This window comes from Suncus etruscus, chromosome 1 (assembly GCF_024139225.1).
Source record: "Suncus etruscus isolate mSunEtr1 chromosome 1, mSunEtr1.pri.cur, whole genome shotgun sequence".
Lineage (NCBI taxonomy): Eukaryota > Metazoa > Chordata > Mammalia > Eulipotyphla > Soricidae > Suncus > Suncus etruscus.
In genome coordinates this window covers 77531080-77555796 of record NC_064848.1, presented here as the reverse complement: position 1 = coordinate 77555796, position 24717 = coordinate 77531080, and the positions used below count along the sequence as shown (strand labels likewise).

General features: G+C 37.7%; 1 protein-coding gene across 1 annotated transcript in view; it reads right to left on the bottom strand.

Moving 5' to 3' along the window:
• SLC44A1 (solute carrier family 44 member 1) overlaps nt 1–24717 on the bottom strand; it is a 226376-nt gene that overhangs the window by 1159 nt on the left and 200500 nt on the right. The gene's annotated exons all lie outside the window — the stretch shown is intronic.

Sequence of the window (24717 nt, the reverse complement as noted above, 5' to 3'; positions counted from 1 at the left end):
TATCTCTGGCCTGAAATAAAGAAACTTTATTCTTTCCAAAGAATAACTAACAGGGGTTGGAGAGATGGTACGGGAGAATGTGCTTGCCTTGTATATGGCCAACTCTGCTTGATCTCCAACCCTTCAAATATTCCACAGAGATCCCTGAGAGCAGAGCCAGGAGTAAGCCTTGAGTACTTTTGTGTTTATCTCCACCTCCCACATAATAGCTTAACAACTGAGTAAACAAATGCACAATGAATTAAATTCAAAATTAATCTAAGCAACACCTTACACTCTTCTCCACAAAGAGAGTGGCACAAAAAGGAAGAAGAGGGCATTTAGTCATTGACCAGAATACACTATTAACAGTCACAAGTATATCCATGGAGCAGGATTCAAGAAACATGTTCCTCAAACACTCAAAGATATCTGGAAATTCACCAGAAGGAAGATACGCTCTAAGATACTGCACTGATGGGATGAATTGTCTGTGTTTAGTTGTAAAAGTCGTCTGAGCCAGATGAATAAGGAATGTTCCATATTGAACCCATTTGTAGTGGTTCAGAACAATGTATCTCAACCTTTTCTGACCATGCTCCCTTTCAACCATGCTTGTTCCTGTAAGAATGCACAGGGGGTCATATGGCCCCTGATTGAGAAATTCTGTTCTAGAAATTGAAAAGAGGATGAAGATTCTCCACCCAAGCTCTTCATGTTAGTTACCTATGTGCCTGTTTGTGGTAGAAAGCACGTTTCTTGGGTAGGAGGCTCTGGGTTCAAACTGCTCAGAGAACAAGGGGAGAGGGGAGAGAGGAGGGTAAGAGAGAGAGAGAGAGAGAGAGAGAGAGAGAGAGAGAGAGAGAGAGAGAGAGAGAGATCCCTGTACAAAGAGTCAGAAAGTAGTTAAGGGTTTGGCTCCTTAACATAATCAGAAAAAGCAATCAAAAGCAAACATGTACAGTCAATATGAATAAGAACTACCAATGGTGGTCAAAATTATGACTGCAAAATAAAATAAATAAAGAGAAACCAAAACTTGGATAAAAAAAAAACCCTGACTATATTACTCTCAAAGGTTTAAACATTTTACTCAAATAAAACATGACTGAGGCCCAACTGCGAACACGTTTATAATTTTGAAGCATAAAATATTATTAAAAACAAACAAACATTGGAGTCATTACTTCTGTGATTCAGCAGCAGACATGTCAGACAAGGAGAATGAATCTTCTCAAAGTTCAATTTGAGATTGAGGGAATAAATCTACTGAAACTGCTAATATTATCTCAATAAATAAAAATTTAAAATAATGTACCAATGTAAAAAAATATGACTACAAAAGGGTATACTTAATCTTAGTATACATAAGCTTGAACTAAAGGACCACTATTCTTTAATGGTTAAAAATTATTAGATGGGGGCCAGAGAGATAGCCCAGCATTAGGGCATTTGCCTTGCATATGACTAATCTAGGACGGACCTTGGTTCAATCCCCTGGCATCCCATATGTTCCCCCATGCCTGACAGGAGCGATTTCTGAGCACAGAGCCAGGAGTAACACCTGAACACCACCGGGTGTGACCTAAAAGCAAACCAAAAAATTATTAGATGAACAACATTCTATATGCATATATATTTATATAGATATGTTTAACAGAAGCAAAATGTACCTATGGGTTCTATATATATTATTCTCTTCCTTGCAGCTTTTCTATTAGCTTGAAAACACATCCAAATTAAGAGTTAAAAAATATAGTAGGGTGCCAGAGCCATAGTATAGTATAGTATAGTATAGTATAGTATAGTATAGTATAGTATAGTATAGTATAGTATAGTATAGTATAGTATAGTATAGTATAGTATAGTATAGTATAGTATTGTATAGCATAGCATATAGCATAGCATAGCATAGCATAGCATAGCATAGCATAGCATAGCATAGCATAGCATAGCATAGCATAGCATAGCATAGCATAGCATAGCATAGCATAGTGAGTAGTGTGCTTGTCTGGTACACAGCTGAGACAGATTCAATATCCTACACCCATATGGTCCCCCAAATTCACTAAGCATAGTACCAGAGCACAGAGTAAACCACCAGATGTGGCCCCAAACTCCCAAATCCCTTCTATCCTGAAAATCTAGTATAGTTTAAAGATAAAATATAAACACTAATTCAGGCTTGACTATCAGGTAAGCATGGGCCACTGCAGAACAAGCTGAGGTGACAAGTGACAGCACTGATGAGGCGGCAGGGCAGCTAGGACTTAAAATAGAGGACTAAGAGTCATTCTGTGATTGAAAGGTGATTTCTGATTACCTGACAGGATAGCTGATGACATCTTCTTAGGCTTATTTTGGAACAAGAATGATTGCTGAAATCCGAGTGGAAAGAAAGAACAAACTCCAACCCAGATATATAATAGGGTGAAGCTCGACCAATCATCTTTACCCTTTAGGTTCTGCTTGTCACCAGGAACCTAGAATCTTTTTGGTTTTGTTTCATTTTTCTTTTGGCTCACACTCAACAATGCTCACGGGTTATTGCTGGCAGTTCTTGGTGGTGGTGGTGAGAACATATGGGATGCCAGGGATCAAATCAGGGCTAGTAGTGTGCAAGGCAAACACACTACTCTCTGTACTATCCATTTAGGCCCTTAGAAACATTTTTAAGGACAATTAAGAATAGAAGAGTTGAAGAAACACACTTAAAATCTTATCCTTTAACTATAGCCTGAATATTAGAATTTACCCCATCCTCTTTTATTTTGATCACTATCGAAATCTGAAGGATCTGTGAGTCCACAGCCATGTGTTACTTCATAAGATCCAGGTCTGTGGTTCTTGCAGTTCCCCCTTTTGGTCACTTAGATTACATTTAGACATCTGTGGTCATTCTTCCAGAAGTCACCTTTTGCACTGGAGTTCTATGCTCTCGCACCTTCCAAAGGTAACAGGTTTTGGGGTTTTGTTGTCACATAAGAGATTGTCACTGTTTGCCATATTTTGTCTGAAAAAAAATTCCTTTGCGATTCTATTGACTCTGATGATAGTAAGAAAAATGGTTATTAATGGTAGACGTCTTAGGTACTTCAGGGGCGCTCCACTGAAAGATTTTTTTTGTCTTGGATATTCCTTGAAAGTTTATATTTTTATAATTTTTTTACATCAGGTGTTCCTTTGCAGTGGCTTAATGTTTGAAAGTTTTTTGTCTGTTTTTGTAAATATTGAAATGTAGCAATAATGTCTTTTGAATATTCCTAAGCCCATGAGTCCTCGAAAATATTTTTTATATATACAGTAAGCTTATGTGTAAATATATGTAAGCGGTGCAAGTTTAAAGGATGTTGATGTTCCATGTTTTTCCCCCAGATATGTTGTCCAATTGTTGACAGTTATAGAGAATTCTAATAAAAATATACATATATAAATAAAAAAAAAAAGAATAGAAGAGTTGAAAACCCTTGCCATAAATTTCACTTGGGATTTTAGTCTTGAGACTCTCATGTCACATGTTACTGGTTACCACCCTGGTAATCTCCCTGCCTCATATTTCTTCCCAATTTAAGCTGCTTTTGTAAACTGATGAAAAAATTAACCCCTAAGTTGTTGCTCTCAGTGTATTAGTTCCTTCCTCAATAAATCTCTGTGAATTTCTATTCACTACACTTTTTGTAAACTTTGCTATTTTATCACTTTTGTGCTTTATAATTTTACTTTTTCTTGTTGTCATAGTGCCTGGGGTCGAACCCAAGGCCTCACACATGAAAGACAGACTACCTCGCCAGTCCTGGTTTTAGATACTCTGACTTGAATTTTCACTGTAATGATATTCTCCCATGTCACTAAAAAATAACAGAACCTATGATTGTTATCATCAAACTATAATAATTGATGTCATATTTACTGGTAGTAAATATGTCTGACATATTTACTTTGTCACATATTACTATGTACATATTTACTCTATGTCAATATACTTACATATATTTACCTTACTTTTTTTGTGTGGTTTTTGGGTCACACCCGGCAGTGCTCAGGGGTTATTCCTGGCTCCAGGCTCAGAAATTGCTCCTGGCAGGCACAGGGGACACCGGGATTCAAACCGATGACCTCCTGCATGAAAGTCAAACGCCTTACCTCCATGCTATCTCTCCGGCCCCCATATATTTACTTTATGTCACACATATTTACTACAAGATTTATAGCAATGTCCCAATTTATGGCAATATCACAATCTGAGACCATTTTTTACTCCTGCTTTTTATAGTGAAAATTTAAATTTTAGAATAACTTTAGTTTTAGAGTGCATTCCTGTACATACTAGTTTCCCCTGTTCTTCACATCTTCCATCTCCTGGGTTCATTCAATACACCTACTGAACCCAAATTGGTACATATGTATTTATAATTTAATTATGATGTAATATAATCTATGAGGACAAAATCTTTCTTTTCTTTACTATTGAACCCTTGGCATTTAAAACAATGCTGGCAAAATTAGAAACTTAGAACATGTCAGCTAAATAATAAAATTTTAATTAAAATTTTTTTAAATTGTATTTTAATTTTATTTTATTTTTTTGGTTTTTTTTACATACTTGAAAAATAAAGTTTGTAATGATTCTTTTTCTTTTCTTTTGTTACTTGGTTTTGGATCATACCAAGTAGTGCTCCAGGGAGTAGCTATTCTTGGCAGGACTCATGGGGAACCAGGCAATGCTGAGTATTAAGCTTGGGACTACTGCATTGGAACATGGTTTCCAGCCTGTTTTGGCTCCTTGTGTTTCTTTTTTTTTTTTTTTCATTTTATTTTATTAACAGAAAATATTTACAGTAATCAGTTTCCTTTGAATATCATTGTGAAGTGGGGCCGGAGAGATGAAACAGAGGTAGGGCGTTTGTTTGCCTTGTACACAGCCAATCCAAGACAGACTGTGGTTCAAATCCCGGCATCCCATATGGTCCCCGAGCCAGCCAGGAGCGATTTCTGAGTGCAGAGCCAGAGTAAACCCTGAGAGTCACTGAGTGTGACCCAAAAAAACAAAAAAATGATGAATGTCATTCTGAAGTAATCAGTTTAGTTCTATGTAAATCCTTTGCATGTCTGAAATGGCTTTATTTTCTACTTCTCTTTCCTTTGAATTAAATTTGTTATTTTATTTTAGACTGTTACAACAGTGTTAAAGGTTATGCTATGAATTTAGAGAATTACTGTACCCTACCACTACTGATGTGCCATGATTCTTCACCGGTGTTCTTATGTCATCTCCAGTATGATTTTTTCCCACCATTATTTTCCCTGTTGTTAGTTATTAAGTTTAAAATTCAAGACCAAGGATATATAATTATTAAACATTGTCTATACCTTGTTTTTTTGGGTGCTGGTTTTTTGTTTTTGGTTTTTGTTTTGTTTTTGTTTTTGAGCCATATCTGGCAGCGCTCAGGGGTTACTTCTGGCTCTGCACTCAGAAATTACTCCTGTCAGCTTTGGGAACCATATGGGATGCCAGGGATCAAACCTGGGTCCATCCTGTCAGCTGCGTGCAAGGCAAATGCTCTATCACTGTGTTATCGCTCTGGGCTCATATACCCTTGTTTTATCTCTCTCTACATTCTACATTCTATATGAGTAAGATAATCTTGCATTTGACCCTCTCCCTCGTATCTTAACACAATACCATCTAATTCTATCCACATTGCTGCAAACTGCAAGATTTCATCACTTTTACAGCTGTAAATATTTTACTTAATATTTTGTTCCCTCTACATACCACTACTTCTTGATTCAAAAGAATGTTGTTAAACGTTTTGGTTGTTTTCTTATCCTGGGTATCGTAATAAGCAGCTGTAACACAGGTAATTTCCTATGAGAATATTTTTTGTGTGAATATTTTGTATGTATAGTAGATGCCAAAAAAGTAGAATCTCTGAGACTTATGATAGCTTTATTCTTACTTTTCTGTGAAGTTTCTATACCCTTCCATAGAATCTGAACCAGGCAACAGATAACATTTCCACCAAAAGTGAATGAGAAGAGAAATAAAACCAAGATGTAAAAATTAATGGGCATGCTGTCACTGTAGCTAAAAGGAGGAGGAGTCAATCCCCTTAAGCCAAAGTCTCACCTGCTTCATCCATTACCCATAATTGTCACTTTGCCTATGGTCTGCTTCACCACCCTTCTATTATTCTCTTTGGAGACACCGATCTGACCAAACTCCAGGTCCATTGGTGTTCAGGCTTGATATATCAGGGATTTTTCTTGGAATGAATGTGGGCACTAGACCCTTGCCTTCTTATACTTACGGAAGACCTGGCAGGCAAAAGCACACCCCACAAAAGCTGCATCATCAGTTATAATGCTTTGAATTCTTGGACCATGCAGCTGCAAATGCAGCTGTGTGACTTCATTTTGTTTAATACTGTCATTCCCATAGGACCACACCAATGTAGATGCTAATGCGTAGCTGAAGTCTCTTAATCTTAAGAAACAAATGAAGTAACAATGGTCAGCAAGCAACAAAAGCTTATTAAACCTGTTGACAATGACTTAATGGCATCACTGGAAATAAAATCTTTTCACAAATTTGCTTGTCATTGTACTTCTTTTTCCCTCTCTTTTCTTCTTTCTTTCCTTTTTGTTTGTTTGTTTGTTTGTTTGTTTGTTTTTTGGGTCACACCCAGCATCGCTCAGGGGTTATTCCTGGCTCTACACTCAGAAATCACTCCTGGCAGGCTCGGGGGACCATATGGGATGCCGGGATTCAAACCACCGACCTTCTGCATGAAAGGCAAATGCCTTACCTCCATGCTATCTCTCTGCCCCTCTTTTCTTCATTCTTTTAAAAATAATTTTGCTCGGGTTCGGAGAGACAGCATGGAGGTAAAGTGTTTGCCTTGCAAGCAGAAGGATGGTGGTTAAGCTTGCCAGGAGCGATTTCTGAGCATAGAGCCAGGAGTAACCCCTGAGCTGCCGGGTGTGACCCAAAAACAAAACAAAAAAAAAAATGTGCTCTCTTACCTGAAAACAAATGTATTATGATCAACTGTCAGCTCTGTGATACATGCTCTTTAAATAAAATAAATTATATAAATTCAAACAAGATTGAATTAGGATTCCTTTTCTATCACACTCCCATCAGGATTGGATGTTTCCAGGATTTTTGATATATGATTCTCAGTGGTCTGAGATAATATATATTTGATGTTTTGACTTGCATTTTCCTAACGATAAGTGGTGATGAGCACTTTTATAATATGCCTACTGTATGTCATCTGTATGAACACATATTTATGTATATACTGTATGTGTTTGTATATCTTTTTTGAGAAAGTGTCATTTCCTCTCCCCATTTTTGATGAGATTTTTTTTGTTTGTTGTTGAACTATGTGTGTGCTTCGTATTCTTAAATATTAGACCTTTATTTGATTCTTGGTGTGCAAATTTTTCCCATTCATTAGGCTGCCTTTTATTTTACGTTTGCCATGCAAACCCTTTTCAATTTGAAGTAGACTCATTTGTCAAAAATGTTTGTTTTTGTTATCTTTGCCTCTGGAGTCACGTTATTGAATACACCTCTGACCCCTGACCAGTTCTGACCTGTTTTCTTTTCTTTTTTTGTTTATGGGCCATACCCAGTGATGCTCAGGAGTTACTCCTGACTATGCACTCAGAAATCACTCCTGGCTTGGGGGATCATAATGGGATGCCGGGGGATCAAACAGTGGTCTCTCCTAGGCTAGTGTACGCAAGGCAAATGCCCTATAGATTTCACCACTGCTCTGGCCCCTTGTTTTTTCTTTTTGTTCTTTCCCTGCTTGTCTTAAATTATAGAGGGGCCAACTGGTTCATTATGCCAGGGCATTCTGAATGGAGGTGTTGCATGTGACTCTGGGACAGAGTTTCTGACCTATTTTCTGTAGATAACATTTTCCCTTCCTCTCCCTTTTCCCCCAACTTTTTGGGAATAGGCTATACTAGTTGTGACACATCTAGTAGTGCTCAGGACTTAACTCCTGTCTCTGTGCTCAGGAATCACTTATGGCAGGGCTTGGGGGACCATATGTGTTTCCAGAGATTGAGTCCATGTTGCCTGCTGTAAGACCTTACCCATGTATCATCTTTCTGGTTCATAAAATGGATCAACCATGGCCAAGACAAGAGCCTTAAACCTTATATTACCTCTTTCCCACTTTCTGTTCCTCCTAAATTTTGTCCTCTTTATCCTCACCTTTTCTTGAGTGCCTATTATTTGCATACTAAAATTTTTGGAAAGGATCTCTAATTTTATTCTTTCCACTTGTTCCACTTCTATATTTTCTGGAAAAATTCCTCAAGTACATCCGTAACATTTCTACTAAATTTTACATTTTCAGTTCTATCTTTACTTCTTGACTGCTGTTTTTCACCTTTAAATATTTCTTAAATAAAAATTATCGTGAACACACCTTTTCTATGATTTATCTGAATTTGGTTATTAAAATGTTTCTTCTTAGTCTATTTCCTCTAAATCATTTTTTGTTACTCTTGCTGTCTTCTTGTTTTTGTCTTATTTTTTCTTAAAAGAGACTAGCCATGATGATCTGGTTATCTTATTTAATAACAGAGCACTAAAAACAAATGCGACATTTTAAATTTCTGAATGGATTTTGTTACTAATGGTGTTTCAAGAGAGGGTATTGAGACTGGGTCTTTGTGGGAGGTTAGGTAATCTACATCTTTGAGTATTTTTTCCTAGGTCTAGTCAGAGTTTCCAGATTTGCTGTATATTAGAACATACTTCTAATTTTAGCTTTACTAATAGAGCCAAACAAGTTTCCAGTGTGCTTATGACCTAGTTATGACCTTGTCAACTCCTTGAATTTTAGCCATTCTAGTGAATGGACAGTAGCTTCTCATTATTGCTATTAAACATCAGTTGCACTTGTCTGTCTTCTTTTGTCAATTGCCTATTCCAGCTTTTTGGGCTGCTGGTCTTATGACTTTGCAGAAGGTCTCTATAAATTTTATCAATTTTATCAATGCCATTTATCAAATGTATTTTGTAAACATTTTTCCCCAGTCTGTGAGTACTTTTTCTCTCTTTTGATGAACACAAGTTCTTAAATTTGGTAATGTCAAATGGACGCCTCAATTTTGAGCAACTTAGAAAGGAAGAATTTCATTTAGAAGACGGGGCTATTTGTCTGAGTTTACAGTAATGTACTCTAATAGACTTTATGCTGAGTAGAAAGCCATCTTTGTTCCAAGATTCAGGGTTATTACTGCTGTTCCAGCAGTCATCAAGCCTATTATCGCACAGAAACTATAGTATGCCACTCCACAATCTTTGCTCTCAGTAAACAGGAAGAGAAGGATCAGTCTGGCATCCTATCTTGAAACAGGACTCTGATGACCAAAGACAAAGCATCCAGGCTCAGGAAATCATTGCTAAAATTTTTGCTAAACAACTTTCAGGTTAATTATCTGGTCTTATTTTGGTTAAGTTTTACACAATTCTTCAGCAACTTACCTTCCTCTAAATACGTAATTTCACATCTGACAAAATAGAATTGCAAGATGAACATTCTATTATAGGTAAGTGATAAGATTTTATTACCTTTAACAAGGAGTAGGCTGAACAGACAGTTGTCCTACTAGTTAATTATTAGTAAAGAGAAGGGTAGTCTTTCAACAAAGGTAGTGGAATGACTGGATATCCACTTATATAATAAAATAAATGTTGAATACTTCATGTTATGTACACAATTAAAAAATCCAAATTATGAGCCCGGAGAGATAGCACAGCGGCGTTTGCCTTGCAAGCAGCCTATCCAGGACCAAAGGAGGTTGGTTCGAATCCCGGTGTCCCATATGGTCCCCCGTGCCTGCCAGGAGCCATTTCTGAGCAGACAGCCAGGAGTAACCCCTGAGCACCATCGGGTGTGGCCCAAAAAACAAACAAACAAAAAAAAAAAAACAAAAAAAAATCCAAATTATGAGATAAACTTTAAGACCTTCAGAAGAAAACACAGGGCTAGGGGTCGGCGAGGTGGCGCTAGAGGTAAGGTGTCTGCCTTGCAAGCGCTAGCCAAAGAAGGACTGCAGTTCTATCCCCCAGCATCCCATATGGTCCCCCCAAGCCAGGGGCAATGCCTGAGCGCTTAGTCAGGAGTAACCCCTGAGCATCAAACGGGTGTGGCCCAAGAAACCAAAAAAATAAAAAAAATAAAAATAAAAACAAACAAACAAAAAAAACACAGGGCTAAATCTTTGTTGTTGTGGTTTGTTTTTGTTTTCACATGTTGGGCCATGCATAAACATCTCCATTAAAGGGGGACTCAGTAGGCTCACCAGATGTATCCCTGGATTTCCCTGGCTCGGAGAACTGAGAAAACCCAGGGAATTCCTCAAAAGGCCTGCTGCAGATATTTTGCCCCTGTGTGGAGAGTTGAGGAATTCCTGAAGAGATAGTTCTTAAATTCGTGTTATGGTACTGACATTATATTCCCTTAATATTATTTGACCTTAAAATTAATTATTCTTTCTGCTGCTATGTACAGGCAAAATATAGCTTGATTAAAACCCTTTCCTGGATAACATTTAGCACCAAAATCAAAGACAATATTTTTCTCTTTTTCAAAATGTCCTTGCAACCTTGGTTTCTAGTATGCAAGGACGTAGCCAGAATGCAGATCCCGGACTATTGACTTTTCCCAAAAAATGAAAACTTCACCTTAGTATTGGATTTAGCTCTTTCTTTTACTTGACCTCTAAATAAGAGAGTCTATCCCAGTAAATATTGTATTCCTAGAGTTTTTCTACTTCTTACTAATCCCTTATTTTGCATCTGAAGTTAGTTTGCTAAGAGCTGTCTTGAATTGTGACCTTCTCCTTTGTAACTCAGAATTCTTATTGCTCACACCAATAGTTTAATGTATTGTTTACTGTTAAACTCTGCTTTGTAATTGTAAATATTCTCAGTACCTCTGACTTTTACCCCTTATAAAACTCCTAGTTTAGAGATTAAATTTGTCACACACTTGCCAGAACGTCTTTTCCCTATGCAATTCATTTGTGTGGCCTCTCATATTTCATATTTCACCCTACGCTGGCCCATATTTTATCCACTCCCTGACGTGTGTCCATTGAAGCCCACTAGAACTGTGGGGCAGAAGCTGCCCATAGCATTCACATCTAGCAGTGTTTAGTGGCTACTCTTGGCTATACACTAAGAAATTACTCCTGAAAGGTTCTGGGGACCATATGGGATGCTGAGGATTGAACGCAGGTTGACCACATGCAAGAAAAATGCCTTGCCTACTGTGCTATCCTTTCAGCCCCCACAGGACTAAATATTTGCAACCTTGGATTAGGTTTTAACATATATCAACAATAACAACAAAGTAATCAGAGATAGAAAATTAGATTTCAGGACTTGGAGAGATAGCACAGCGGTGTTTGCCTTGCAAGCAGCCGATCCAGGACCAAAGGTGGTTGGTTCAAATCCCGGTGTCCCATATGGTCCCACGAGCCTGCCAGGAGTTATTTCTGAGCAGACAGCCAGGAGTAACCCCTGAGCACCGTCAGGTGTGGCCCAAAAACCAAAAAAAAAAAAAAAAAAAAAAAAGAAAAGAAAAGAAAATTGGATTTCATAAAATTAAAAAATTTTATATATATTTTTAAACACCTTGATTAGATACATGATTGTGTTTGGGTTTCAGTCATGTAAAGAACACCACCCATCACCAGTGCAACAAAAAATTTATATTTCTAATAATTTTGAAGAATACTATAAGAGCATCAGTGAACACTACAAGAAGAAAAAAACTAGAAAATATTTATGAACAGACTATGACATAAATGTCTAGTCTCCAGAAAGTACAAAGATCTCATATCCAGAGTATATAAAGAACTCTTGAGGCTGGAGCGATAGCACAGCAGTAGGGCGATTGTCTTGCACATAGCTGACCCGATTCACATGGGTTCAATCCTCAGCATCCCATATGATCCATCCCCTAAACCTGCCAGAAGTGATTTTTGAGCACAGAGCAAGGAGTAAAATCTAAGCACCACTGGGTGAGACCAAAAACAACCAAACAAAAAATAACTCATTCTCACAAACAGAAAAAAGAAATGACCCAAAACAAAAAGGAATGACCTACTAAAAGAATGATAAAAGGATAAATGGATATTTTCCCTAGGAATATATATGGATAAATTATCTGAAGAATGTATACAAATATGAAAAGGTGCTGAGAAAATGCAAAAACAAATCAAAATGAGGTGCCTCCTCCACCTACTAGGATGACAAAAATAACACACATTGGCAAGGATAGTAAGAAACTGGAATCCTCATGCTTTGCTGCTGAGAATATAAAATAGTACAGCTGCTGAATAAACAGTTTGGCAGTTTTTCAAAAAGTTAAACTCAGTTACCATATGACCTAGCAATTCTACTAAGTGATATGACCAGGATAATAATAAACATATATCAACCCAAAAACATACACAAATGATCATAGCAGCATTACTCATAACCATAGAAAAGTATAAAAATTTAAATATTCATCAAATGATGTTAATAAACAGTACACGGTGGATCACACAATGGGAAGAGGAACAAAAATTTATAAAATGTAACACTATTGGAAAACGACCTAAAATATAATGATTACATTTACAAAAAACAGCATTAAATACTATGAATTGTTGAAACTTGAAAACATGCTAAATGAAAGAAGCCAGACCCAAAAGTTTACAGTCTGTCTGAGTCCATTTATATGGAATATCTAGAACAAACACATCCAAAGAGACATAAAGTCAATTAGTGGTTAACAAGTGCTGAGTGAGGAAATAGATGCTGACTGTAAAAAGGCTGAATGTCCTGGTACCACAGCAATGTTCTGGGGTTACATAGTAGTACATAGCTTTGTGATTATACTAAAAACCATAAATTTAGGTACCTAAAATGGAGAATTTTAGTGTAGATAAATTGCATCATGATCTAAAAATCAAAAAGAACTGAAAATCTTTAGAAAGAAATCATTTAGTCCTATACCAATACTTTGCTTTCCTTTAATTAATTAATTAATTAATTAAAATTAATTAATAATTTTGCTTTCCTTTATCTTGAAACAAATGTATTATGATCAGTTATGTCAACTATGTGATGCATTTTCATTAAATAAAAATTAAAAATAAATAAATAAAAGTTATTTTTCCAGGGCTGGAGCAATAGCATGACAGATAGGGCATTTGCCTTGTATGAGGTTCATCCGGGCAGCATCCTATATGGTCACCCAAGTTTGCCAGAAGTGAATTCTGAGTGCAGAGCCCAGAATAACCCCTGAGTGCCACCAGGTGTGGCACAAAACCAAAAAAAAAAGTTATTTTTTCCAAAATAATTTACAAATAGTTGTAATTAGAAGCCTTTCTACCAGCATTAGTAAGTCCTTAATAATACTTAATAATATGAATCCTTAACAATACTTATTCATTTATAATAAATGTATATAAAACATTTAATAATATATGTGAACGTGTAATTAATTAATTAATTTATTTATTTATTTTTTTGGTTTTTGGGCCACACCCGGCAGTGCTCAGAGGTTACTCCTGGCTGTCTGCTCAGAAATAGCTCCTGGCAGGCACAGGGGACCATATGGGACACCGGGATTCGAACCAACCACCTTTGGTCCTGGATCGGCTGCTTGCAAGGCAAACGCCGTTGTGCTATCTCTCCGGGCCCGTAATTAATTTATAATAAGAAATAATATCAATAATATATGTGAACATATAATAATTTGTAATAATAAATAATGATATCAATCCATAATAATAAATTCTTAATAATACCAGTTAAATACTTTTATGTGTCAAAGGACAAAAGTACTATACAGATAAGCATTTTAAATGCTTATTTAAGACGTAAAATAAGAAAATAAACAGAAAGAACAACACGCATACACAAAAAAGAGGGAGAAGGGGCCGGTGAGGTGGCGCTAGAGGTAAGGTGTCTGCCTTGCAAGCACTAGCCAAGGAAGGACCGCGGTTCGATCCTCCGGTGTCCCATATGGTCCCCCCAAGCCAGGGGCGATTTCTGAGCGCTTAGCCAGGAGTAACCCCTGAGCATCAAACGGTGTGGCCTGAAAAACCAAAAAAAAAAAAAAAAAAAAAAAAAAAGAGGGAGAAAAGAAGATCCATAAAAGAAAGGCTATTCATGGAGAAAGGGACATGGAGGCGAGATACTGTTTGACATAAGTCATTCAGGGAAGGCCTCATGGATAAGATGTTATATTATATTCAGACCTGAGTGAACTGAGCCAGGTGGAAGGAAGTACAAAGGCCTGAGATATCTTTGCTGATATAAAGAACAGCAAGGGAAGGAATCAGAAAGTCTCATGACTGGAACAAAGTGTATGAAGAGTAGTAGTGAACTGATTTGAGATCCTATGCTTATTTTGAACTTTATATTCAGAAAGAGCAGACTTACTGAGAGAATTTGAAGCAGATGAGCTTTGAAAAATTACTATTTTTATAATCTATAACTCTTGTATTAATAATAATCTATAGTGGCTGGTAATGTAGCTCTGGACTATATAGCACATGCTTGACAAATATGGGTTTGATTCCTGGCACCACCATTTCCCTCTCCACGAAATAAAAGAATATATAGGGGGACAAGGTTGATAATAGGAAGGTGAATTAGAAACGTATTGCAGGTTTTCAGACAAAAAATGAAGGGTTGATCCCAAAGTCAATGACAATAGAATAAAGAGACCCAAACTACAACAAACCATACACAAAAGGGACCTGTTACACTAGCAGTCCATGGGGCTAAGGGTGGAGGTATGGAATGCAAACTGGGAACAGTGGAGGAGGGAGGTTAACACTGGTGGTGGAAATTGCCTTAATTCACTGTCACTGTGTACCTTAAATATAAGTGTGAAAGACTTGAAATGAATTACACTGGTCTCAATAAAATTTAAAAATAATAAAATAAATAAATAAATTCAATATTGTTTCCAAAAAAATGAAAGTTTGGTAGCACTGGGAGTGAGTAGACAGGATTACAAACCTTTATGGAAAAACAGTGTCAACTGCTGATAGTTTGGATGGGGTATATGAGAGAAAAAGAGGGCTCAGACTTTGGGAGAGGGAGTGTGGCTCAGTAGCAGAAGGCAATGACATCATATATTTGAGGTTCTGGGTTCAATCTCTGTTACTGCAAAAAAATAAAAGGAATGGTCAAGGATCATTCTAGACTAGAGCTTTCATTCTCGGCAAATGGAAGGGGCAATAATGCCATTTACTGAGGAGAGAGTCCTTGTTTGGGAATATTAGTTCTGACAGCTTATTAGAAATTAAAATGGAGACTAGAAGTAGGTTGTTGGAAAGACTTAAAATTATTCTACATTTCATTTGGACTCATCTAAAATTCACTTGGAAGGGACAAGACAAAGGAAAATTTCAAACTGGAGATTAAATTAGGCAAATGTCCTTACAAATAGGACAGCAAAACCTAAAATCACAATAAAAACTAACCCCCCAAAATAGAGAGATGTGTAAGCAAGACTGATATACCTTGTAATGGTTTTTAAAAGGCCCCTTCACATACACAACTTTAAACATTGATGTTTTTACTATCACCAATGAGCTTTAAATCTTGGATGAAGAGTTATCTCTCTCACCTTGTAGTGGTATGTATCTTTTTCTAGAAATGTCCTTATTTATTTTTTTTACATTTTGTCTTTTTGAGCCACAGCTGGTTGTACTAAAGGCTTTATCCTGGGTTTGTGCTCAGGGTTTACTCTTAGCAGGTGCTCTACCACTTACCACAGGTGCTCCATCATCACCCCCTGGAAATGTCTTTAGTATTTTCTCTCAATTTATATAATATTGGTAAAAAGTTAAATACAAATCTCTACCTTGAATCCCTTCTTTTTTGGGAGGGCATACCCTGTGATGCTCAGAGGTTACATTCACTTCTGGCAGGCTCAGAGCACCATATAAACTGTGGTTGACTGCATGCAAGGCTAACATTCTACCTGTGGTGCTATTTCTCTGGACCCATCACTTGGATCCATTTAACTTTTGAAGCAACCTATTTAATTTCTTTTGGAGGTCTTCAGAAACATGTTCTGAGTGCCTGTGATAGTTAATAAACTAGGCGGCATTATCACGGTTCACTGCTAGGATAAGGTGCTGCTCAGGACCTACAGTTCTGGAAACCACAGCTTTGGAACCTTCAGGCCAACATCCAACAGTACACCGAAGATGATTATGTATTTTTTACCCTTGTTGATCTTCCTCCTTAGATATGATGTGAAGAGTGTGTCCTCTGAATGTGAGTAAGACAAGCTAATGTCTATTGTGGAGAAGTGAATGAAGCTTTGTTTTGTTTGTCAATCAAATTCCCAGCAACTCATTAAAGGTTAAAACAATTATGACTTTGTTTAATTTTTCAATCAGATTTTCAGCAACTCATTATATCTTTCTACATTATTAGAGAATAGCCAGATTTATTAAACTATAAAATAATTTTGTCAGTATCAAAGTTACCATTTTAGAAGCTGCTATGAACTACACTGGATGTTTCCCGAGCTGACACAGTCCACGCTAAATTCTCTATAGACACCATGTAATGAAAATCTCCTGAAGATCCCTCTTATTGATGGGCAAGGATGCTTTGGACTATGTAATTGGTCCATGACACAACCAAATAATAATATTAAAAACAATTAAAATGCAAGAACAGGAACTGAAATCAGAGGGGTCTGATCAAAAACTCCATTTTAATAATTAAACAGCTAAGACTTTATAACATATCTTCACACACAGTAGGCAATAGAATAATTACTTAATGAGTTGGCAAAAACAAGTTAAAAAATCCAATATAGGCTCCACTCCATATTATGTAGAAAATTTATATTCAATTATTAAGAACTATAAAAAATGAAAGTGAGTCAGAGAGATTAGTGGAGCAGATAGGATGTTTGCCTTGCTCGCAGCTGTATCCTACTTAACCCTACAATCCATGCTGCACCAGGAGGAGTTACTCCTGAGTGCAGAGCTAGGAGTAAGTGTTGATCACTAATGGGTGTGGCCTCCTGAAAATAATTTTTCAACATATCATTATTTTAGCACTATTATATATTCTCAGTTTTCAGAGGAAGCTGCTAAATTCAATGATGGGTACTGAATATCATATAATACATTCAAATGAGAACTGTTACACATCTTCAGTCCTACTTTTAAGAAATTCTTAATAGGGCCCAGAGAGATAGCACAGTGGTGTTTGCCCTGCAAGCAGCCGATCCAGGACCAAAGGTGGTTGGTTCGAATCCCGGTGTCCCATATGGTCCCCCGTGCCTGCCAGGAGCTATTTCTGAGCAGACAGCCAGGAATAACCCCTGAGCACCGCCGGGTGTGGCCCAAAAACAAAAAAAAAAAAAAAAAAAAAAAAAAAAAAGAAATTCTTAATAGTGAAAAAACATTTTATGCATTATATTAATAGAAAAAATAAAATAATTTAATATGCATTTTATTTTCTAGAAATTTTTTAATATCACTTAATTTGGATAGATATTTTACAGGCAGAATAATACAAATAAACCCATATGGAAAGGAAATGTGCCAGATGATTAATAATTATTGTTTATTTTTCATTTTGTTATCAGTATAGACTTTATTAGTGATGATTAAAATGATTTCTTCAGTCCATCTGTTCACCTATATATAGCCGATAAATTATTTCATTTAACCATATATGTAGTTAAACTTGAATTTAGGCTCTGGAACAAAGGTATCTGTGTGCTTTGAGCTAATTACCAATCTGGATAAGACAAAACTGGGGGGCCAGAAAAATAGTATAGCAGGTAGGGCATTTGCCTTGCATATGGCTGACCCAGGTTAGAGATCCAACAGCTTACATGTGCCCCAAAGCCCACTAGGAGTAATTCCTGAATGCAGAGCTAGAAGTAACCCTGAACATTGCCAGATGTAGTCCCCAAATGAAAAAAAAACAAAGCTGTAAAATGAGGACAAGTACATGCTGTAAAGGAGTAAATAGGGTCATCTATAAAGATCCCGCACAGTAACACATTCATAGGTGGCTTTTTTTTTGGGGGGGGGGTTGTGTGTGTGTGTGTGTGTGTGTGTGTTGTTACATATATGATGGCAGAAATCAAATCTGGGTCTGTATTGGGTTGGCCGAATACAAGGCAAATGCCCTACCACTGTGCTATCTCTCTGGCCACTGATAGGTGGTTTTAAAGAAATAGCAACTGGGGACAGATAGATCATAGGCAGTTGGATAAGAAGCTTGGTTTGCCCTTAGCTGACCCAGGCTAACTAAATCTCTGGTGACACATTTAGTCCCCCAAGTCCAGCCAAAGAGTGATTCCTGAGTGCAGTCAGGAATAAGCCTTGAGTACCACTGGTGTGGATAAAATAAAAAACAAAAAAGAAGAAAAAGAAAAGTTGATAAAAAGAAATAGCAACTGAAATTATTATTATTATTAAAATATTTAGGCAGTAAAGCAGTGGAAAGATATTTACATATTCCCAATTAGGGGCTTTCATTTAAAACTGAGAAAGACCATAGAATATTTTACATGTTTTTTATTTGAGGGAACATAAATGTAAATTAGATATTCAACATAAGAAAAATTACTAAATAGAAATAATGTGCTGTGGGGCCAGAGAAATAGCATGGAGGTAAGGCATTTGCCTTTCATGCAGAAGGTCATTGGTTTGAATCCCGGCATCCCATATGGTCCCCCGAGCCTTCCAGGAGTGATTTCTGAGCGTGGAGCTAGGAGTAACCCCTGAGCACTGCCGGGTGTGACCCAAAAACTAAAAAAGAAAGAAAAGAAAGGAAGGAAGGAAGGAAGGAAGGAAGGAAGGAAGGAAGGAAGGAAGGAAGGAAGGAAGGAAGGAAGGAAGGAAGGAAGGAAGGAAGGAAGGAAGGAAGGAAGGAAGAAATAATGTACTGAACATAGAGAGAAGACTCCTCTATTAGAACCAAACCTAAATTATAAACAATCCATTCCTATAGTGTATATAGCCCCTCCTATATACTATTCCTCCTCCGCCCCTTCAGAAATCCTACTATCCTTTCACCCTCCCCCCCCAACCCCAATCCAATACCCCACTTTAATTACGCTCTTTACCCTCGGTTCTTAACCCATTAGGTATCAAGAGCGACCTCCTGCCCCAATAAGCCATCACCCAGCTAACAAGTGAAGGGACACCCACTCAACCCCACATTTCGTCCCCTGGCAAGAAACTACAACCAACACTCCTTCTGACTCATGCTTTGTGGCCCTCCTTCTCAGTGCCCCCCCCCAATGTGGACTGTTGCTTGATACCAAACTCAGCTCCAGAAGGACCCCCAATGCAAGAACTACCCGAGCCCTTTCTGCCGCAAAGCATTTCTCAAACTCAACAAGACCAGAGTGTGTGATGAAAATGTTCCCTGAATTCCACCCCCCACAAGAATATCCCAAAAGACAAGAGGAAGCCTATATTTTCTTTATAAGTTTAAGACCTCTATAATACTACCTCTTAACCTGTTTATCTCCAAATTTAAGGTAGTCTCCTGCATCACTTTGTTCCCTTAATTACTTTTCTAAACTCATTTTTATTTTTTCAATTATATATATGTATATATATATACACACACACACACATATATATATATATATATATATATATATATATATATATATGTTTTTGTCTTGTTTTTGTTTTCTTCTCTTCCTTAACTCAACCATTTTGGTTCTGCTTGATACAAAAACCTACAAGAAAAAGTCTTGCCTGGGATTAAAGCTCAGGTCAAAACCAGGGCACAGAGATGATGGTGCCTGGCACTCTCATCCCCAAATGCACCAGCAATATAATATAGCACCATTTCTTTTTTGTAAAGGCATACTAAATAAAGGGAAATTTTACATATAGAAACAAGCTCTTATCTACTAGGGATAAGAACTCATACATTTTGCAATACAGGGGCACCTCTCACCTTGAACATATATCATGTGGTCCCAATTTAAGACTCCATGTGATTAGACAGCAACCGTCCAACCCTGAACCCTAGATCTCAGACATAGAACCAACACAGTTCTCTGCAACAGCTCCAAGTACCATACTCCCTCTGGGACATTCTTAACACTGCTCTGACACCAAAACATGCCAGTTTTGATATGACATCTTGACAATGAGGAAATAGCAACAACCTGATCTAAGAGCAGATTGTCTTACCTCACTACCTAACAAGATGAAATCAGAAGACATGTCAGCCTTTGATCTGTGCAAAAGCCAAGATCAATAAATATAGAAGACTGACTAACAACCATGACTGGGCAGAACTTAGCCAGCGACTAATAAAAAAGACCCTAGTCTAGGCTTTGGAATATGATTTGTGCAACAACTAAGATCTCTAATTCCAGAGGTCTGACTGAGACAACTGCAACGAAACAGAACTTCTGGAAACATAATGAAAGACATCCTAGGCTTCATTCTAGGACTAAAGCAAAAACCAAGACCACCAACTACAGAAGACTGATTAAAACAACACTGATGGAACAAAACTTCTAGAACTGCAAAGAAAGACTCCATCCTAGGCTCCATCCTATGACCTGTGTAAATACCAAGATCTCTAGTTACAGAGGCCTGATCTTATCATCCATGACTGAGTGGAAAGTTTCCAGATACCACAAAAGGAACTAGGGGAGAGTAAAAGAACAGGTAAGAAGCTTGGAATTATGGCCATGACAGTATACTTCAAAGGTGGAGAAACCCTGTATCTCTTAGGCCAAGGGAATTCCCTTTCTATTCTCCCCAATATTTACTGTGCCTATGCAAAAAAAAACATTAATTAATATTTTACTTGTTTTTTGTTGTTTTTGTTTTCTTTTGTTTTATTTTTTTGTGTGTGCTGTTTTGTTTTTATTTCGAGACCATGATTATTGTTTGGTTGTTGTCTTTGTTGTTGTGGTGCTTTTCAGTTTTTTTGTTGAATTTTTTTTGTATTGTTGTTATGTTTTTTTTCCTTTTTCCCTTTCTTCTCTCTCTCTCTCTCTCTCTCTCTCTCTCTCTCTCTCTCTCTCTCTCTCTCTCTCTCTCTCTCTCTCTCTCTCTCTCTCTCTCTCTCTCTCTCTCTCTCTCTCTCTCTCTCTCTCTCTCTCTCTCTCTCTCTCTCTCTCTCTCTCTCTCTCTCTCTCTCTCTCTCTCTCTCTCTCATTTGTTGTTTTGTTTTTTGGGTCACACCCGGCAGCGCTCAGGGGTTACTCCTGGCTCTACGGTCAGAAATCGCCCCTGGCAGGCACGAGGGACCATATGGGATGCCGGGATTCGAACCACTGTTCTTCGGCATGTAAGGCAAATGCTTTTACCTCCATGCTATCTCTCTGGCCCCGTCCCCTTTCTTCTCTAAAGTCGATATTTATAGTCTCTAGAAGGACTCCACCCGTTTTTTGCTTGTTTGATTTTTGCCCCCCCCCCCTCCTTTTTTTCTTTCCTTCAAACAGAACCACATAACTTGAACCATCTTGTTCCACCTCACAAACTGAGGGGAAATAATGAAGGGTACCAGGACCAAACAGTTGTATGAACATTGAGCAGAAATAAAAAATGATCAGACTTAAATACCAAATCCAAAGCCAATGACAACAGAATCGATATCTAATCTACAACAAGCTAGACACACCGGGGACAACTTATACTAGTAGCCTGGGGGGCAAAAAGTGGGGGATATGGGATGTATGCTGGGAACAGCGGTAGAGGGAGGACAACATTGGTCGTAGGAATGTCCCTGATTCAATGTCACTATGTACCTAAATTTTTTTTTTTTTTTTTGGTTTTTGGGCCACACCCGGTGGTGCTCAGGGGTTACTCCTGGCTGTCTGCTCAGAAATTCAGAAATAGCTCCTGGCAGGCACGGGGGACCATATGGGACACCGGGATTCGAACCAACCACCTTTGGTCCTGGATTGGCTGCTTGCAAGGCAAACGCCTCTGTGCTATCTCTCCGGGCCCTATGTACCTAAAATTTTGGTGTGAATGATTTGTAATCCACTTTGGTAAAAATAAAAATCATTAAAAAAAAAAAAAAATGAACGTACTGAGTAACCCCAGCAAATTTTCTGCCTCTTTAATAATTATATTGCCACCTTGTGGTATTATTAAGCATTGCATAGCCCACGATATTTATTTATTTATTTATTTATTTATTTATTTATTTATTTAATTTTTTTTTTTTGGTTTTTGGGCCACACCCGGCAGTGCTCAGGGGTTACTCCTGGCTGTCTGCTCAGAAATAGCTCCTGGCAGGCACGGGGGACCATATGGGACACCAGGATTCGAACCAACCACCTTAGGTCCTGGATCAGCTGCTTACAAGGCAAACACCGCTGTGCTATCTCTCCGGGCCCGATATTTATTTATTTTAAAATTTATATAGAAAAACTAATTTACACAAATGCCCTTATCAAAGCAATTAGCTTGCAACATGACTGGTTCATACATATATTGTTCAACACAATTCTTTTTATATTTTTTTTGTTTTTTTTTGGGGGGCCACACCCATTTGATGCTCAGGGGTTACTCTTGGCTAAGCGCTCAGAAATTGCCCCTGGCTTGGGGGGACCATATGGGACGATGGGGGATTGAACCGCGGTCCTTCCTTGGCTAGCACTTGCAAGGCAGACACCTTACCTCCAGCACCACCTCCCTGGCCCAACACAATTCTTTTAAAGTATATTTTTGTTTGGGGCCAGTACAATAGTACAGCTGAAGTCACTTGCCTTGACCATGCCCAAACTGGGATCAATCCCTGGCACTCTATGGTGCTCGAGCACCACCAGGAATAAATCCCGAGTGTCTCAGTATGTGACCCCAAAACAAACAAAACAATTTATACTGCTAAGAGTAATTCCTGAGCTTAGAGTCAGGAGTAACCTTGAGTACTTCCGGTCTGGCCCCAAAACAAAAACAAACAAAAAGCCCACCATAATCTTATCAATGAAAAACAATAATTCCTTTAAAACCATTTCACTTCATTTAGTTTCTTTTTTTTTTCATTTAATTTCTTTTATTATTTATTTATTTGGTGTTTGGGCCACACCCAGTGGCACTCAGAGGTTACTCCTGGCTCTGTGTCCAGAAATTGCTCCTGGCAGGCTTAGGGAACCATATGGGATGCTGGAGATCAAACCCAGGTTTGTCCTAGGTCAGTCATGTGTCAGGTAAATGCTCTTCTACTGTCTATCGCCCCCATTTAGTTTCTTTTAAAGTTATTTCTATAATTAGCCTTTTCCATGCTGTAACATCCATCACAATTATTTTAGATGGCTGCTGAATATTATGTTCATAAAACTGGACATTTAGACTGTTAACAAATAAAATAGCAAGTTACTGTGGTAATTCCTGTAGTTTCATATGAGTATATTTATCTATGTATGAAATACTTCATTATGATGACACTACAGTTAGTATTTTAAAGATAAGCAAAAATAAGGGCTAAAAACTGGAATAACCACTGTAACACTTGACAGATTGTGTGTGTGTGTGGTTTGCAGGCCACATTGACAGTGTTTAAAAGCTACTCCTGATTCTGTGCTCAGAAGTTCCTCCAGGAGGTATCTGGGGGTCTAAATGTAGTACTGGGTATTTGGAGCAGTCATAACCAAGGCCAGTACCTTAATGTACTATCTTTCTAGTCAATTGCAGACTTTATAAACATATGCACTTACTATATATCTATCTATGTCCATATGTATATTATACATATCTATATATCAAGTCTCCAATCCCCTGCAAATTTTTAAAAACATATTTAATTGATATATATATATACATATATATATATACATATATATATATATAGCGTGCTAAATTACAAAGATCATCTCTGGTTCCTTCATATCTATTTGTTTACAACTTGATTTTACCCCAAAACCGAAATTTTCTTATATGTAAACCTGAGCAGTACAGGCTCAGGATAGCCTGAGCTATCTGTCCTTACACTGTCCTTACTCATCCACCCATAAGTGGTCTCTGAACTCAATAAAAATGACCATTCTGGGGGACAGAGAGATAGCATGGAGGTAGGGCATTTGCCTTGCATGCAGGATGGTAGTTCAAATCCCGGCATCCCATATGCTCTCCACCACCCCCCAAGCCTGCTAGGAGTGATTTCTGAGCATAGAGCCAAGGAATATCCCCGGAGCACTGCCAGGTGTGACCCAAAACCAAAAACAAACAAACAAACAAAAATGATCATTCTGGCAGGCAACTTGCTCTGGATATGAGTTAGGAAATTGCCAGAAAATTTGTGTTTCACCCTCACTCAGCCTGGTCTGGATTATTTTGTTAGTGACTCTGCATTAGACTCTTTCACATGGGGTTGGAGATAAGACATGTAGAGTGATTTTACAATAATGTATATTCACATTTTACTTATTTTATTTTGAGGCTTCTTAAACAGTATTAGAGAGCCAGGGAACTTTCTGCAACTTTTAGCTAACTAGCCTAGATTGGTCCATGCTTAGGCCCAGTGATATAGTGTTCTTGGGCTCAATAGTCCTGTGGCCATCAGTCACCTAAGCACTTACAGGTCAAACTCAGTTCTTTGCATATGCAAAGCATGTGTCCCTGAATCTTTGAGTTATCTCCCTGGCTCCTATTTAAATTCACATTTAAAAGAAGGAAATTATACTATATTTCTATATAAGCTGGTTTTTAAAGCCA